The sequence below is a fragment of the Dasypus novemcinctus genome, chromosome 26 (assembly GCF_030445035.2).
Source record: "Dasypus novemcinctus isolate mDasNov1 chromosome 26, mDasNov1.1.hap2, whole genome shotgun sequence".
NCBI classification, from domain to species: Eukaryota; Metazoa; Chordata; class Mammalia; order Cingulata; family Dasypodidae; genus Dasypus; species Dasypus novemcinctus.
The window spans coordinates 4,543,621-4,562,876 of NC_080698.1; the positions used below are offsets into that span (position 1 = coordinate 4,543,621).

At 44.8% G+C, this 19,256-nt stretch overlaps 1 protein-coding gene across 1 annotated transcript in view; it reads right to left on the reverse strand.

Annotated features, from left to right (window-relative positions):
- The window catches only part of ANO10 (anoctamin 10), a 221,960-nt gene extending 203,449 nt beyond the window's left edge, over positions 1-18,511 (reverse strand). The window contains exon 1 of the mRNA XM_004479272.4: positions 18,420-18,511. The gene's annotated coding sequence lies outside the window, so the exon portion shown is untranslated. The remainder of the gene's footprint in view (positions 1-18,419) is intronic.
- Between the last annotated feature and the right edge of the window lie 745 nt (positions 18,512-19,256).

Here is a 19,256-nt window from a genome sequence, read left to right on the forward strand (position 1 = left end):
AGCCAGACATCTCAGTAAATCACTGAATTAAGAGGCTTCAATAAACACTAGAAGTATGCCAATTCTATTTTATGAATACTAAATATTAGTAATCCTTAAGAATTCACCTAATGGGTTATTAATACATAATCTTTACCAATCCATAAAAATGAAAGTCTATGAAATTGTGTCCTATTTGCTCTAATGAATTCAGAAAGGGCATGCATTTTAGGATCCCTTCTTAGAATATCAGAGAATCTTCAAGGCCTTGTCTAGAGCTTCCACTTCTCATGTTCTTTCCAATCCTTTTCCACTAGTTCCTGGGGCAGAGATTCTAGCAGTGTGTTAAAATTCATTCTACCCTTCTTTGCCTGGGCACAGGTTAGACTATATTTTGCAGCCTGTTGAGCTGTGAGCATGTAACTAAATTCTACCCAATGACAGATGAGCCAAAGCTTTTCAGACAGTGGTTATGCCTCCTCCAGGTTTGCTCTCACCTTCCACTGGCTTCTGGGATGGTGGAAACACAAGACATAGAGAGGAACTGAACTGCCAACCAATCAGGAACACCTGCCTTGAACTCTTAATTGAGGGGGAAATAATCTATTACATTTAAGCCTATTATATGTAGGGATCTATGTAATACAGAAGTTTAGATTACTCTAATATAATCCCTTTGTCTTGTTTGAACTTTTATATAATTATGCCTTTTATTACAAGCTACCTGAAATCCTATTACAATGTGATGGTTAAAAAGCTTGAAACTCATCTCTCAACATCTTAGCTGTGTGACCCCAGGCAACACATTACCCTCTTCTATAAAGCAGGAATAATCAAAGCACATACCACACTGGGTTAGTGTGAGAAGAAATGAGATAACACACATAGAGCACAGTGCTTGCCACATAGTAGTTATCTAACACATATCAACATTTTTATTATTGGCTACTACTATAAACATTATAAGCAGAGTATTAAAACTCTCCAGACATGCTCGCTTTGGCAGCACATATACTAAAACTCTGCAGAGAAAAACTGATCAACTCTGATCAAGGTTCCAGCTCTGGTTAACAAGAACAAGTGTGTGAAAAGGGTGACGGCAAAATAAGAAGCCGTGGGAAAGAGGGAGTCTGTACTGATCCGTAATGTATGTAGAGATGCTGCTGTTGAAACAGCCCTTATTTGCTGTTAAAAAACATTAATATACTTTTAGAACTACAGGAAGCAAACCACTTCACTGACTTAAGATCAAAGCCATCTTGAACTGTTCTCTTGGTCCCCCGGGAGCTCTGTTATCTTGATTCTCTCCCCATCCCTGTGAACTTCTTTCCCAGTTTCTGGCTCCTCCCAACATTACCTGCGAAGGCTGTCCGAGACACAGTCCCTAGACGCCTGCCTTCGTTCTCTCTCATGCCCACAGCCGGCACCTCTTCCTTTCTCGACCTCACATTCTAACCCTGCGCTGATGCCTGTGCAACCTGTATCCCAGCCGTCAAGAGTCTCGACAGTGCCAGAAGCCTCACTACAACTTCAGCCTCATTGTAACTAAAACTAAACACACCGACTCATCTCCAGCATCAGTTTCCCTTCCCAGCTCCCTGACCTGTCTCACTGTCTTTATCTGTTACCAAATTTGTCTTTATCTGTTACCTGATACTGTCTTTATCTGTTACCAAATTTGAAAAATATTGGCGTCAACTTAGGGACTAACAAATTGAGTCAGCTGCTCAGGCTGGATGGCCTCCACCAAAATGCTTCTCATGGGAACTCCTAACCCAGTGATTCTAACCAGGGCCAACTGTCAAACTTTGGAGTTATAAGAACTTACACAAATAAGTCTAAAGAACAAGCGCTAAATCTATTCACAGGAACAAACACAAAGGAAGAAACCAACACTGAGTAACATCGCTCCTTTCTTCAGGGGAAATCACAGTCTTCAGCAATCTGATTCAACAGATCCAAGTGTCTTGGTGAACTGAACAGCATTTTTTTTTCACACTTTTTAAATTAAAGTTAATAGATCACAAAGAACGTTACATTAAAAAACATAAAAAACAGAAGATGTTCCCATATATCCTATTCCCCACCCCCGCCACCCCATCATTTTTGTAAACTTTATTTTTTTGAAGATATACACATCACAAAAAAAAGTTACATTAAAAATATATGAGGTTCCCATATACCCCCCACCCCACCCCTCCCACACCAACAACCTCCTCCATCATTGTGGCACATTCATTGCACTCAGTGAACACATTTTGGGGCACTATTGCACACATAGATCAAAGTTTACCCTGTAGTTCACACTCTCCCCCAGTACATTCAGTGGGTTATGGCAGGATATATAATGTCCTGCATCTGACCCTGCAATATCATTTAGGACAACTCAGAGTCCCAAAAACGCCCCCACGTTACATCTTCTTCCCTCTCCCTGCCCTCAGCAACTACTGTGGCCTCTTTCTCCACCTCAATGCTACAATTTCTTCTATTACTTGTCACAATAGTTCTATAGTAGAATACCAGTAAGTACACTCTAGTCCATATTCTATTCCTCCATCCTGTGGACCCTGGGATGGTGATGTCCACTCCACCTCTAGATCAAGAGGGGCCTTAGATCCCACACAGATGGTGGATGCAATTCCTCTGCTTGCAGTTGTAGGCACTCTTGGCTCCCTGGTGTGGTGGTTGACCTTCTTCACCTCCCTGTGCACTTTTTTTCTCTAACAGAATACATGTTTTGTTTGGGGCAATACAGGTATTATAAGTCAATGTTGGGAAGTGGACTTGGCCCAGTGGTTAGGACATCCGTCTACCACATGGGAGATCTGCGGTTCAAATCCCAGGCCTCCTTGACCCGTGTGGAGCTGGCCCATGCACAGTGCTGATGCGCGCAAGGAGTGCCGTGCCACACAGGGGTGTCCCCTGCATAGGGGAGCCCCATGCATAAGGAGTGCGCCCCATAAGGAGGGTCACCCAGTGTGAAAGAAAGTGCAGCCTGCCCAGGAATGGAACCGCATACACGGAGAGCTGACACAACAAGATGACGCAACAAAAAGAAACACAGATTTCTGTGCCGCTGACAACAACAGAAGCGGACAAAGAAGACGCAGCAAATAGACACAGAGAACAGACAACTGGGGCGGGGGTGGGGGGGTGGGGGGAAAGCGGAGAGAAAGAAATAAAATAAATAAATCTTAAAAAAAAAAAATAAGTCAATGTTGGATGCAAATTATACTACAGACACATCAGGAATGCTATCTAAACAACACTGGCCAAATCAATAGGCACCACATTGGGCTCTACAAAGAAACAAGATCAAGACAGAACCTAGAACTCACCTTCGAATAGCTATCAATGTGGTCAGGAAGTATACAGAATGAAAGAAGGATAACAGAGAGCAATTAGCTCTTTGGGAACTCAAAACCCTTAATGTAGAAGAGTTTGGGATGAGGCAAAGGGAGACGCATATTCCACACAGCAGAACAACATGTATAAAATTAAAGAAGCAAGAAAAAAGACGGCGTAGGGCAAGAACCCTAAGACTGGCCTGACCAGAGCAGAGGGGCTACTTGATGGAAGTTGGCCATTTAAGGAGAACGAATGACATAGCTTATGTCCATCCTCACGGCCATTAAGGAGTCACTGTACATTTCTGAACAGAGGATTGGCAGTGTGCCAGTGTGATCGCAACAGGTAAGTCTTGGGGACGGTTCATGGTATTCTTTCAACTCTCCTGAACATCTGGAATTTCTCATAAAATAAGTTGGAGGAGAATGTTAATCTACCAGTAGAATACAGTGGCTTAGCACCATCACCCTTAAAATGGAAATATCAAATATGAGCATTTATCATGTGCTTGCTACGAGCCAGGCCATAGTCTGAGGGTACAAAGGTAAAAAAATATCCACATCTTGCTATCAAGGAGCTCCCAATCTAGTAGCAGAAGCTGGTACACAGAAGGTCATTCCAACATGCGGGCTAAGTCCAACAGCAGGAACCCAAGGGGGAGGGACAGGCTGAGAAAGGGGATTAAGTTTCTGGAGGGGTGGCTGAGAACCAGAGAGCCTTCAACTTAGAACAGATACATGGATGGCTCGAAAGTTTCTAACCTGGGACACAGGAAGAACGAATGAGTGAAGAAACAGCAGAGGTGGAAAGAATGGCGGGTCTGAGGGAAAATCAAGTGTTCAGAAGGCCGTATGTGGACGTGCCTCGAACATCAAAGTTGTTTAACGTTTACACATTAGCCAGTGTGGGTAATAAAAGACCCACCTTTTCATAACTACCACGTTGAAAACCAATTGTGCTCAGATAACAAATGCAGGTTTCAAGACTAAACATGCATATGAGCACTATCTAGAATCTCATGATAAATATTTACTCATTGATTTATACTCATTGGAGATACTATGTGATTGTTATTACACAAGGCACAATCTTAATATTGGCAACATATGACAGAGAAAGGACTCACTATCCCTGATATGCAAAGAATTCTTACAACTGAACGACAAAAAAAATACAAAACTTGGAAAAACAACACACAAAAGAAGAAATTTGAAAAGATGTTCAAAGTCACTAATAAAAGAAATAAAAAGGAACAATAAGATATTTTCCCTTCTTAAATTTGCTAATGTTAAAAGATGGACAGACCCAATTTTAGCACAAGGATAGAAAATCAGGGATTATCACACAATGGTGAGAGATGCAATTTGATAGCTTTCCAGAAAGCAGGGGGACTAAAATTAATTTGGAATACACGTGCCACTTGAAAAGCACTGCTAAACAGCTTGTCCAACATCTTGCTGTAGCAAGCAGGGGAGCTGGGACTCAAAAGCAGGTAGCCTGACACTACAGCCACAGTCAATCGCGTGTACATGTATCACTTTATAGTGTGCGCAGTGTGCATGTGTTTTCATAAAAACTGCATCAATGATTAGTCAGGTATACCTCTCCAAATCGCTATTTCTAGGTAATAGGATTTAGGATTTTTTTCCTGATTTCCTCCTCAGATTGTTCAATATTAGTGCAGAGAAACATTATTGATTTTTGTGTGCTGATCTTTGCATTTTGATCTTGTGTCCTGCCACTTTGCTGAATTCATTTATTAGCTTACGTACCTTTGTCATAGACATTTCAGAATTTTCTAAATATAGAATCATGTCATCTGTAAATAGTGAGAGTTTTCCTGTTTTCCTATCTGAATACCTTTTTTTTTTTCTTGTCTAATTGCTCTAGCTAGAAGTTCTAATACAATGTTGAAGAACAATGGTGATAATGGATATCCTTGTTTGTTCCAGATCTTAGAGGGAAAGCTTTCAACCTTTCCCCATTGTGTACAATATTGGCTGTGGGGTTTTCATATATGCCCTATATTATATTGAAGAATTTTCCTTATATTCCTATCTTTTGAAGTGTTTTTATGAAGAAAGGATGCTGGATTTTGTCGAATGCCTTTCTTGCATCTATTAAACAGATCAACGTGTTTTTTTCCCTTCAATTTGTTAATGTGGTGTATTATGTTGATTTTCTTATGTTGAACCACCCTTGAATACCAGGTATAAGTCCCACTTGGTCATAACATATAAGTCTTTTTTTTTTTTTTTAAGATTTATTTTTATTTATTTAATTCCCCTCCCCTCCCCCAGTTGTCTGTTTTCTGTGTCTTTTTGCTGCGTCTTATTTCTTTGTCTGCTTCTGTTGTCGTCAGCGGCACGGGAAGTGTGGGCGGCGCCATTCCTCGGCAGGCTGCTCCCTCCTTCGCGCTGGGCGGCTCTCCTTATGGGTGCACTCCTTGCACGTGGGGCTCCCCTACGCGGGGGACACCCCTGTGTAGCACGGCACTCCTTGCACTCATCAGCACTGCGCATGGGCCAGCTCCACACAGGTCAAGGAGGCCCGGGGTTTGAACCGCGGACCTCCCATGTGGTAGACGGACACCCTAACCACTGGGCCAAAGTCCGTTTCCCCATATAAGTCTTTTGATATAATTTTGGATTCAATTTGAAGTATTTTGTTGAGAATTTTTGTTTCTATGTTCATTATAGAGATTGGTCTGTAATTTTCTTTTCTTATAGTTTCTTTACCTGCCTTTGGTATTAGGGTGATATTGGCTTCATAGAATGTGTTGGGCAATTTTCCCTCCTCTTAATTTTTCAGAAGAGTTTAAATAGGATTGGTGTCAATCCTTCTCACGATGCTTGGTAGAATTCACCTATGAAGCCACCTGGTCCTAGACTTTTCTTTGTTGGGAGATTGATGACTGATTCAGTCTCTTTAAATGTGATTGGTTTGTTAAGTTCTTATATTTCTTGTATTTCAGTGTCAGTTGTTTGTACATTTGTAGGAATTTGTCCATTTCATCTAGGTTGTCTAGTTTGTTGGCATATAGTTTCTCATAATATCTTCTTATGATCCTTTTTATTTCTGTGGGGTCGATTGTAACTTTCTCCCTTTCATTTCTGATTGTATTATTTTATTTTTAAAGATTTATTTTATTTATTTCTCTCCCCATCCCTCTAGTTGTCTGCTGTGTTCATTCGCTGTGTGTTCTTCTGCATCCGCCTGCATTATCCGGCAGAACTGGGAAACTGCTTCTCTTTTTTGTTGCATCATCTTGCTGCATCAGCTCCCCGTTTGTGCAGCGCCACTCCTGGGCAGGCTGCACTTTTTTCACACAGGGTGGCTCTCCTTATGGGGTGCACTCTTTGCTCATGGGGCACCCCTACACGGGAGCGCCCCTGTGTGGCACAGCACTCCTTGTGCAAGGCAGCTCTGCTTGTGGGCCAGCTCACCACACAAGCCAGGAGGCCTGGGTTTGAACCTTGGATCCTCCATATGGTAGAAGGACACTCTATTAGTTGAGCCACGTCCACTTCCCCTCTGATTGTATTTATTTGCATCTTCTCTCATTTTTTGTTAGTCTAGTTAAAGGTTTGTCAATTTTATTGATCTTCTCAAAGAACCAGCTTTTGGTTTTGTTGATTTTCTCTACTGTTTTTTTGTTTTCAATTTCATTTATTTCTGCTCTAATCTTTATTATTTCTTTCCTTTTGCTTGCTTTGGGAATAACTACCTTCTTTTTCTAGTTTCTCCAGTTGTTCAGCTTTATCTTTGATTTTAGCTCTTTTTCTTCTTCTTTTTTTTTTTTTTAGGTACCAGGGAGGCCGGTACTCAACCACTGAGCCACATTAGCTCCCCTGAGTTGGCTCCCTCATCTGTTTTGCTCATTTTGTTTTTGTCTGACGTCTTGCTCACTGTTTTTTGCTAGTTGTCTGGCCATTAATGGTTTTTGCTCATTGTTTCTTTTCTTTTAGGAGGCACTGGGAACTGAACCCAGGACCTCCCATATGGGAGGTGGAAGTTCAACTGCTTGAGCCACATCCACCCCCCTTCCTTCTTCTTTTTTAATATAGGTATTTAGGGCTATAAATTTCCCTCAGCACTGCCGTCACTGTATCCCATAAGTTTTGATAAGTTGTGTTCTCATTTTTATTCGTCTCAGTATATATATTTTTTGAGGTTCATAATGGATGCTTTTTTTCCATTATTTTCTTTTTTTGTCTTTATTTTTTTAATGTTACATTCAAAAAATATGAGGTCCCCATATATCATCCACCCCCCTTTCCCCACTCCTCCCCCGTAACAACAACCTCCTCAATCATCATGAGACATTCACTGCATTTGAGAATACATCTCTGAGCACCGCTGCACCTCATGGTCAATGATCCACACCATAGCCCACACTTTCCCATAGTCCACCCAGTGGGCCATGGGAGGACATACAATGTCCGGTAACTGTCCCCGCAGCACCACCCAGGACAACTCCAAGTCCCGAAAACGCCCCCACATCACATCTCTTCCTCCCACTCCCTACCCCCAGCAGCCACTATGGCCACTTTGTCCATACCAATGCCACATCTTCCTCGATTACTAATCACAATAATTCATGAATAGAATATCAGTAAGTCCACTCTAATCCATACTCTATTCCTCCATCCTGTGGACCTTAGAATGGTTGTGTCCATTCCACATCTATATCAAGAGGGGGCTTAGATTCCACATGGATGCTGGATGCAATCCTCCTGCTTGCAGTTGTAGGCACTCTTGGCTCCCTGGTGTGGTGGTTGACCTTCTTCACCTCCATGTTAGCTGAGTGGGGTGGGGGAATAGGATTACCTTTGGGTGGGGCTTTGCAGGCTTGAGGGGGGCTAAGGATGGGAGGAGGGGTAATATTGCCCAAGAAATTGGGGGGAGGGTGGGGCAACATGGTCAGTATATTTATTGATTTCACTTACAATTTCTTCTCTGACCCACTAATTATTTAGGAGTTTGTCATTCTGCCGCCACACATTTGTGAATTTACCTACCAAAGGGAGTTCCTGGGGGTGTGTTCTGCCTTTGTCATGCACACTAGGTCAGTATGTGAGTCCAAAAGAGCAGACAGAAACTTGAAGGCTTTCAAGTGGGACTGAGAAGGGAATCTTGAGGTTCCATTCCGAGCTGACCTAATCACAAGCAATGGCTTAACATACAGACTTTGCAGGCCCAGGGGGGGCAGAATGATTTCTGCTACTGCAGATATTGGACAACAGTAGCATTATGGTTAATAGTTTCAACTATTCTTAAAATAATGTTAATGAAATCCTACCAGACCATTCACTTGGGTACAACAGCAATGAGTTAACGATGGCCATTTAAGTCTTTGTCGTCTACAGGTAGTTTTTATTCTGATGCTTCCCTGAAAACACTTGCCATAAGCCACAGGCCACAGTGCTTTGTCTTCAACAAAAAGGACAGTCTCAGAGACCCATGGAAAGGACTATGCCACGGCCTCTGGGGCACAGGCTTCTAAGGACGTTGAGACCAAATCACTGCACTGAGTCAAGAGTCCAGAATTCTGGGGAAGAAGCCAGTGGGTTCACGAGTTTGCTAACACAAGATCAAGTGGAACAAGGAATAATAATAAATGTAGTTGAACAGCGACCCAAAAAATCTCACTGAAAGAAAGGAAACAAACATGACAAACAAAAAAGAAAAATGGAACCAAACTACTGACTGAGCCTATTCAACTGCCTGAGAAGAAGAGAAATCAGTGGTGGTGGCCAGAGTGTTTTTGTCAAGTTTCCAATGTGATCACTAGAAAAATGACCAAAATGAGGGACTGTTAAGTAAAATAAAATGGCCTGCTGGTCTGGACCATTGACTTCCTGAAAACAAATACCTGCAGGGGCTTTAGAAAAAAAGAGAACAATGAAACACACCCTACAGAACTGCAGGCAAGCAACACCTGGTGATAAAACAGGTTCAGTCCAGGAGAGACAGCTTAAAGGACTGGTCACGCCATAATCACCAGTGTATACCTGCTCCCCACTCTGTAGCACACCCCATGTAAAATAGAAACAATGTCAGGCAATCAGAACACTTTCTTGCTTGCTTCCATATTTACCCTATATACGCTTACCCTTTCCACTCCCTCCCGCAGAGCTCCCTTCTACTTTCTGAACGGGATGCTGCCTGATTCATGAATCACCCAATAAAGCTGTGAGATCCTAAACTGCATGAAATTATTTTCTTTTAACAAAGCAAAGGAACCCCAAGGATTGCCAGGAGCCAACACCAGAAAGCTCAGACTGGGAGAAGGCAAGCCTTGCCAATATGATTTTGGATTTCATCTAGCCTCAAAACTATGAGCCAATAAATACCTGTTGTTAGGCCAAAAATAGTTGTGCTATTTGTTATAGCAGCTCTGGCAAACTAAGGCAGATGGGACTAGATGAAAGAGGAAGAGGACCCCTCTGTGTCTTGGAGGCATCCTCTAAAGAACTAGCAGTTAGTGTAGCAGCAGCTGCCCTGGGAAGGTAAATAAGATGCGGACAGCCTGACACGGGGAGACCAACGCAGCACACACACAGTCCGTAGGACAGGTCTCCTGGAAGCTGGAGAGGCCCATTCCCTGCGGGAAAGTGTCTAGGCCCGTGTGGCCTCAGGGCTCCTCAGGAAGCGCCAGGTAGTGAGAGGCAGGATTCTAGAGGCAGTGTGGCCACGGGAGCCCGCATCCAGGAGTGATTAGAGGCAGCACTGAGGGAAAGGGAAGAACCTGCACAAAATCACCCCACTCAGTCTTGCCACGACTGACCAATGAGGTGAAGCAAGAATATTTCCTCCGTTAACGGTGCTTTCTGTCTATTCTTGTTACCTGATATTGCAAGATTTTGCTTGTCTTGACTGGAATAGTGTCAGAAATAAACTGTGGTTTTAGAAAGATGATTTCTTAGTAGACCTGCCATATGAGCTGAGGGGCTGTGGGGGTCCCAGGATGTGGATTTCAGGCTTCAAAATTGCTGCAATTTGGTCATGCTAAACAACACAATAAGGCCATTACTTTTTTTTTTTTTTAAAGATTTATTTATTTCTCTCCCCTTCCCCCCCACCCCAGTTGTCTGTTCTCTGTGTCTATTTGCTGCAACTTCTTTGTCCGCTTCTGTTGTTGTCAGCGGCATGGGAATCTGTGTTTCTTTTTGTTGCGTCATCTTGTTGTGTCAGCTCTCCGTGTGTGCGGCGCCATTCCTGGGCAGGCTGCACTTTCTTTCACGCTGGGCAGCTCTCCTTACAGGGTGCACTCCTTGCGCGTGGGGCTCCCCTACGCGGGGGACACCCCTGCGTGGCAGGGCACTCCTTGCACACATCAGCACTGCGTATGGGCCAGCTCCACACGGGTCAAGGAGGCCCGGGGTTTGAACCCTGGACCTCCCATGTGGTAGACAGACGCCCTAACCACTGGGCCAAGTCTGCTGCCAGGCCATTACTCTTTACTCCAGAATATTCCAAGACATTTAAATAACACTGTGCTTTTGAGATATACACATTGCCAACTCACTGCCTAATAAAAGGGCTAAGCATGGATTTTATTCCTTCTGTTCTCTAAGTCCTTGATTTAGAAATGGTATGCAGAGGTGATAAAATGGTACCTTAGAGATTACATAAATTAAATCAAACTGTCATCTACTCTTACAGGAAAGGAAGAAAAACATGCTTTTCTAACATATGGGGTTTTAGATATGACTTTAGGAATGGTGCATGCTTTACAACAAGTTTGCCTTACCTCACAGGTTTATACCACATTATCCTGTTTAGGCACCAGGCAAAGAAAAGATGATGACAAAAAACTGAAGTAAATGTTAACAATAAGACCAGGATAGAAAGCAGGTCTATCAGCTATTCTAAAATATTCCATTAGATAGGCCAAGAAAGCTCATTTTAAACAGTTCAGGGTGAGTTGCTGGGAAAAAGAAATTCCCAATCAGTGGGAGGAACATGTGGGTTGTTCTCAAAAGTAACTCCAAGCATTTCTCAGGGGACTTTCTAAGAACCTGATAAAACACACACTAAGAGAAATGAGACTTCTCTTTGCAGCTATTACAGCACAGAGATGATTTCATAAACTATAAAAATGTAAAAGCATGACTAGGAACTAAAATACCAAAATAAATGAAAATACTACTTGTTAAAGTATGAATGGGTCAACCAGCAAGATGGCAGCAGGGTAAGGAGCTCCACGAGTCAGCATGTGCTACAGGACATCACCCAGAGCTACCTAAAGCGCCTATTTGGGGACCCCAGGAGACCTGCAACATCCTTGAAAGAATGGCAGGAGGAGACTGACCATCTGCAGAGAAGATTCGTGAGTAGAGTGCTCCATGCCCTGGAGGCCAATTCCTATCCTCCACTGGAGGCACAAGCCACCTCAGGAGATATTCCTTGGCTGGAATTGGAAGCTCCACTTCCCAAAAATGGGGGAGAAAGAGATGGCTGGGCACCAACTTCAGCTACTGATGAGTAAATTCAGCAGGCTCAAGTATAATACTAAGAACAGCTAAAGTTTGAGCTTGCCCAAGTAGGAAAGAGGCCAGGAGCCACCATCATAACTGTGCGCCTGACACGAGGGGAAGCAGGGGGACTGAAAATCACAGTGCTGGTGGGGACCAGCTTCTTTCCCATCCAGATCAGAATGCAGCTCTAGCCTAAGACCCAGCCCCACCTCAGGGAGGGAAGAAGCTGGGAGGATCTGCACGAGCCTCTCCTAGAAAACACAAGCCACACCGTGGAGGCTGGTGATCATCCTACTCTGGCAATGCAAGCCACCTTAGGAGCTATTCTGTGGCTGAAATTGAAAGCTCCATTTCCCAAAAACAGGGGAGGAAGAGACAGCTGGCCACCAATTTCAGCTACTGATTGGTCATTTCTGCTGGCTAAAATATAACCCTAAGAACTCTGAAGTTTGAACCTGTCCAAGTAGGAAAGAGGCCAGTAGCCGCCAATTTCATTCTTCCCCCAGCATAAGGGGAACTGGGACTGACCGAAAATCAGTCACTATAGGGACTGGCTGCTTTCATCCAGATGGGCCTGCAGCCCCAGCCTAGGCTTCGGCCCCAGCTCTAGCGGGGAGGAGGCTGGCGGGCCCTGCACCAGCCTCTCCAGGAAACTGCAGGTACATTTGGCTGACACAGACAATGGTCATTTTGGACCCACACTGCACAGATTGCTGCCCACACCTGCAGCTCCATCCCTACCTCAGGTAGGGAAGAAGGGGCATGAACCTTCATCAGTCTCTCTGGGCAACCATGGTCCAGGCCTGCACGACTTGGATTATTACACACAGCTGTGACTCTGTGCTACCCCTGGCAAAGGAGAAAGTTGGGAGAAGCTTCCCAGTCCCTGAGGCAATGGGGGCAGCTAGAGCCAACTACATCCTTGGCTCCTACTGCACAACCAGCAAGGAAGAAAAGGCAGGAAGCCCTAAACTAAAGAGAAAAACTGTACCCAGAATAAATACTCTAGTAAACCAGATGCCAAGACACCAACAAAAAATTATAATCCCCACCAAAAAACAGGAATATATGACCCAGTTAAAGGAACAAGATAAGCCTCCAGATGTCATAAAGAAGTTGAGAAAACTAGTCACAGATGTTCAAAAAAATCTCCTTAATAAATTCACTGAGATGGATAAAGAGATTAAGGATATTAAGAAGACATTGGGAAACGGATGTGGCTCAAGGGATACGAGCTTCCGCCTATCATATGGGAGGACCCAAGTTTGATTTCAGGGGCCTCCTGGTGAAAAAGAAGTAGAGAAAGCATGCCTGTGTGGTGATCCGGTGCCACGTGGTAAGCCAGTGCCCAAGCGGTGAGCCGAGTTTCTGCGCACTGAGCTAAGAGCCTGCACGGTGAGGCAAGTGCCCACATGAGTGCTCGGGTGCCAAGCCAAGTGCCCACATGGTGAGCCACTGCCCACATGTCAAACCAGTGCCCATGTAGCAAGATGAGTGCCTGCATGGTGAGCCAGAACCCTCAAAAGTGAGTCACACGGCAAGATCATAATGCAACAAAAAAGAGACGAAAGGGAGAATCAAGGTGAAGCACAGAAGAGACCAGGAACTGAGGGGGGCGCAGGTGACAGAGAACCTCTCCACATCAGAAGTCCCCAGGATTGAAACCCAGGGAATCCTAGAAAAAGACAAGAAGAAAAGACAAAAAGAGAAATAAATACAGAAGATCACACAACAAATGGACACAGAGAACAAAAACAGCAGGGGAGGGGGAGAAAAAAGACATTTGATGAATACAAATAAGAATTTGAAAGCATATATAGAAAAATGGCAAATATTATGGGAATGAAAGGTACAACAAATGAAATTAAAAATACACTGGAATCATATAATTGCAGATTTGAGGAGGCAGAAGGATTAGTGACCTTGAAGAAATGGCCTCTGAAAGCAAACATACAAAAGAACAGATGAAGAAAAGAATGGAAAAAATTGAACAAGTTCTCAGGGAACCTAAGGATAGCAAGAGACGTGCAAACATACATGTCATAGGTGTCCCAGAAGAAGAAGAGAAGGAAAAGGGACAGATGGAATATTTGAAGAAATAATGGTAGACAATTTCCCAACCCTATTAAAGGAAATAGATATTTCATGCCCAAGAAGCACAATATATTCCCATCCAGATAGACCAACTCCAAGACACATACCAATCAGAATGTCAGAGGGCAAGACAAAGAGAATTCTGAGAGTAGCAAGAGAAAAGCAATGCATAACATATAAAGGATACCAGTAAGATTAAAGACCTAAATAATTGGAAGAATATTCCATGCTCATGGATTGGAAAACTAAATATCATTAAGATGTCAATTTTACTCAAATTGATATACAAATTCAATGCAATTACAATAAAAATTCCAGCAGCATTTTTTAAATAAATGGAAAACATGATTATCAAATTTATTTGGAAGGGTAAGGGGTCCTGAATAGTCAGAAACATCTTAAAAAGGAAAAGCAAAGTTGGAGGACTCTCACTTCTGGACTTTAAATCATATTATCTAGCTATAATGGTAAAAACAGCATGGTACTGGCATAAAGGCAGACACATTGACCAATGGAACCATACTGATGGTTCAGAAACAGACCCTCACATGTGTGGTCAAGTGATTTTTGACTGGCCTGTCAAACCCACTCAGCTTGGGCAGAACAGTCCATTCAACAAATGGTGCTGAGAGATCTGGATATGCATAGCCAAAAGAAGGAAAGAGGACCCCTATCTCACACCTTATTCGAAAATTAATGCAAAATGGGTTTTTAAAAAAACAACAAAAGAAAACCCTGAAAATAAAAGCAAGAAACATAAAGCTTCTAGAAGAAAATGTACAAAAATATCTTCAAGACCTTGTGGTGGGTGGTGGATGCTTAAAGGAGATAAGAGGAAAGCTGAAATGGACTACTGATGCTTAATGTATGTAAAAGTTTTACTTAACTTTATTGTAAAAATGTGGAAATGGATGGAGGTGATGGTAACACATTAAATGAGTAACAGCTGGTTTATAAATGGGAATGTGGCTGGATGTAAATGTCAACTGGAAGAAAGCTAGAGAATAACCTAAGGACTAACGCAGTAAACCCAGAGGTAGATGAGAATTGCGGTTGATGATACAGATGCAAGAGTGTCCTTTGCTAACTAGAGCAGATGTACATCATTAATGCAGGGTGGTGTGAATGTGGGAAAACATGAGAAAAATACAACTGGAGCAATCTATGGACTGTGGTTAATAGTAATGATGTAATAGTCATGCATCTAAGCCAAAGATGTACTGTGTTGATAATGGGAGAGTATGGAAAAAAGTATGCCAAATTTAGGCTATGTACCTGGTAATAGTCTGGTGATACTATCTAATAATCTGTAATAAATGTTCTACTATGTTGGTGTGTTGATAGAGGGGTGTTGTATGGGAATTCTGCACATCAGTGTGACTGTTTCATAAGTTTACAACTTCTGTCATAAAAATATATTTAAAAAATAATAATAGGGTGGGTTGGGAAGAAAAATACACCAAATGTAAGATAAAGACTAGAGTTAGTAGTAAGATTTTGACAATATTCTTTCAAAATTTGTAACAAATGTCTCACAACGCAAGGTGTTGGTGGTGGGGTATGGGACCCCTGTATGATGTTATACTTGTTCACTTTGTAAGTTCACAACTTTACTATATACTTATTGATTATGTATGTTCTTGTGTAAATGATAAAGTAATAATAATAATAATAATAGTCTGGGTTGTGGGAAAAATACATCAAATGTAAGATACTTTGGTTAGTAATATACTGACAATGCCCTTTAATTGTTAGTTAAAAATGTTTCCCAACAATGCAAGGTATTGGTGGTAGCATGAAGTATGAGAACCCTATATGATGTTATGTATGTTTATATTGTAAGTTCACAACTACTACTATATACTTATTGTTTATGTATGTTTATGTATGAATGATATACTTCAATAAAAATTTTTTTAAAGGTATGAACAGGAAGCAGATGTGGGTCAACCAGTTGGGCACCTGCCTGCCTCATGGGAGGTCCCAGGTTCAGGTTCCAGTGCCTCCTAAAAGACAATGAGCAGACGCCACCCCCGTTGCAACAAGCAGATGCCACATGCCAGCAGACACAGCAGCCCACAGGGAGCGGATGTGGCTCAGGCTGTTGGGCACCCACCTCTCACGTGGGTGGTCCCAGGTTCAGTTTCCAATACCTCCTGCAGAAGGCAAGCAAACAATAAGCAGAGAGATGAGAGAACCATCGAGGCTGGGGGGTGGGGGTGGGGGGTGGTAAACAAAAGAAAAAATAAATTTTATTTTTGAAAAGCATGAAATTAAAAGTGATTTCTGATTTCCGTTACCAGTTATAATACTGTTATAATACTGGTCAGTTACAATACTGTTCAACACATCACAATGGACTCCAAGAGCCTTTCCCTCTGGGTTCTCGAGTGCCGCATTCGTGCTAGGTGCTAGGAGCCTAGTTCTGGAAGACGCAGACGGACAGAACACAAGGGTCAGAGCAGCTCGGACCATGGTACATGTGGCCTCTGTCAGAACTACCAAGTGCTTTTAAAAAATTTTTATTTTTCATAATTTTAAAATGCCTTTCTGCAAATCTCCTTTACATTCACTGATAACGTGACATGGATTTGGCCTTCGGATCAATGCTGAGAATTGCGTTGACTTTTCTTCAGTTTCGATAGTATCACCAGTGGCCCTCAGCCGGGAATAACTTTCTCTCTTAACTCCCATCTGCCTGGCATCTTATCCTTCCCAGACTATACCCTGGCATAAACATATCCCACTTCCCTTGCTACAAAGGAGATCAAGCAAAAGGCCTCATGTCCTTGGCCACTGGTATGGGTATGAAATCTCAGCAGGGCTGAGGAAAAAACACAGGCTTGTTTCTCTGAGGGTGACAGCTGCAACAATAACCCAATCTTAGAGACGCCAATGCCTCCTGGCCAAGGAAAGCACGCTGCAAATGAGGACAACAAGGAAGAAAGGAGAGCTGAGAAAAGCAAAAATTCTTATGGTATTTTCGAACCCCTGGATACAACCATGCCTGCAGCCAGCACTAACCATTAGATTCCCGTTTTTGCTTAAGCTGGTAGGACAAGGTTTTGTGACCGGCAACGAAGGTCTTCACTAGAGACAAGGTTTCAGTTTCATGAACACTCTAGAACGAATGACCGCCGGCCATTGCTCCACGTGCCCTCTCATGCTCCCCCAGGCCTCAAACCCACCCATTCCAGGGCTCTCACTAGCTTCCTCTTTTTCCCTTTGTCCCTTCCCTAACCAGCCACAACACATGTTTTCAGAACTCTTCTAAGTTTTAATAACTTTTTATAAAAAGGCTTTTAATGTTCAACAGTTGACGAATAGGGTAATAAGGTATTTAAGCCCATGTCAACTCCATCTACCTGGATGAGTGAATCTTCACCTCCAAGCGCAGCACATGGCTGGAACTCTAAGGTTTAGTAAAAGAATAAATCCATATAATGAACATTTATAAAATCATGTTAAAAGATGTTTATGAAAAATTTTTAGTGACTCAGGAGAATGCAGAGTGGAAAATGTTAAATGGAGAAAGGAAGCAAAATGCAAACTAACAATATGATCCCAATTATGTAATATGTACATTCATAAATGAAAAAGATACAAAATTATTATGAAGAAATGCACCAAAATGTTATTACAGGCAATGAAATTACAAGGGATTCATTTTCATCCTCATACTCTCCTAAATTTCCTACAGTGAAAAAAAAAGTTACACTGCTTTGTTGTTGGGTTTTTTTTTAAGTACACACATGTGCACAAAATCCCCAACCCGATTTACCAGGCCATTTATATTCCCTTCCATAATCATTCTAGATTTTAAAATTTCACTCACTATCTGCAATTCTCCAATTATTTCTACAAGAGGTGCTCAGAATAGATGAGCTACTTCCCACATCTGCTTTAAAACTGCTTATGATACTCACAGAATGGGCAACTAATCCTCTAAATTAGTGTGACTTTAAATTGAAGGTGGCCAAATAATAATTTTTTAAGTTGTAATCCACGAGGATTAGATTTGAAAAACTTAAAGCTCCCTAGGATGTAAGGAATTTGACACAACGGTGTTCTGACTCTGAATAAGCCCGACGGCCCTCTGCAGAGCGGGGCCTCCGCGCTGTGCCGGGGATCGGGCCGGCAGCGCACCCCGTCCCGGCGGGTGAAGGCACCGACAGCCCCCGCTGCCTCCCCCGGCCCTGCGCGCCGCCCCAGCGCCCCGACGCCAGCTCGCCCCCCGCACGCCCCCGCACGCCCCCGCAAGCCACAGACCCGCCCGCCTCCCCGCCTGGGCCGCGACCCCACCGGCGACCCCGTCCCTCGCCGCCGCCCGCTCCCCGCCCCCGCCGGCCCTCTTCCCCATTCCCGGGACGGCCTCGCCGGGAGGCGCCGGGGAAGGGCGGCGGCCGCCGGCACCCGGGAGCGGCCTGCCGTCCCCCGCCGGCGGGGCCCCGCCCCGGCACCGACGCGGGAGCGGGGGGCGGCGAGGGCCGGCCCCAGGCCCCAGGCCCCACTCACCTGCCCCCGCGGCGCCACGTCCCAAGGGGCGGCCCGGAGCCTGCGAGACCCGAGGCCCGCGGCGACTGTGGAAGCGGGGGCCGGGCTGCGGGGCGGGGCCACGGCGGGGGGCGGGGCCTGGCGGGCCTGGTGGGCGGGGTTAGGGCGGGGCCCGGGCCTAGTGGGGCGGGGCCACGGCGGGGGCGGGGCCTGGCGGCTCGGTCGGGCAGGGTTAGGGCGGGGCCCGGGCCTAGTGGGGCGGGGCCACGGCGGGGGGCAGGGCCTGGCGGGTGGGTCGGGCAGGGTTAGGGCGGGGCCCGGGCCTAGTGGGGCGGGGCCACGGCGGGGGGCGGGGCCCAGCGGGCCGGTCGGGCAGGATTGGGGCGGGGCCGGGGCCTAGCGGGAGGGCCGCACGGAGCGGGGCGGGTCCATGGCGGAGGGGCGGGGCCTAGCGGGATGGAAGCGCGGAGCAGGGCGGGGCCACGGCGGGAGAGGCGGGGCCTCAGGGAGCTGTCACTCCGAGCAGGGCGGGGCCTCGCGGGGGCGTCGCGCAGAGCAGGGGCGGGTCCAGAGGGGCGGAGGCGGGCCTACTGGGCTGTCACTCCGAGTCAAGGCGAGAGGGGGCGGGGCTGGGGAAGGAATATGCCTCTGCGCTTTTCCCCCTTTTTCATCCCGCGAGGATCAGAACCCAGTTTTCTGTTCACTTTCAAGGATAAAAACAAGTCTAGATTTAATTATGACTCACTTCCGGGTAATAAAAAGCCCAGATCCAATGAACTCGCCCAGCTACGGCGGCCCCCGGCTCTCCCAAGCCCCGCAGCCTCACCTCCCGGAGCCCCGGGTCGCTCCGCTTTGCTC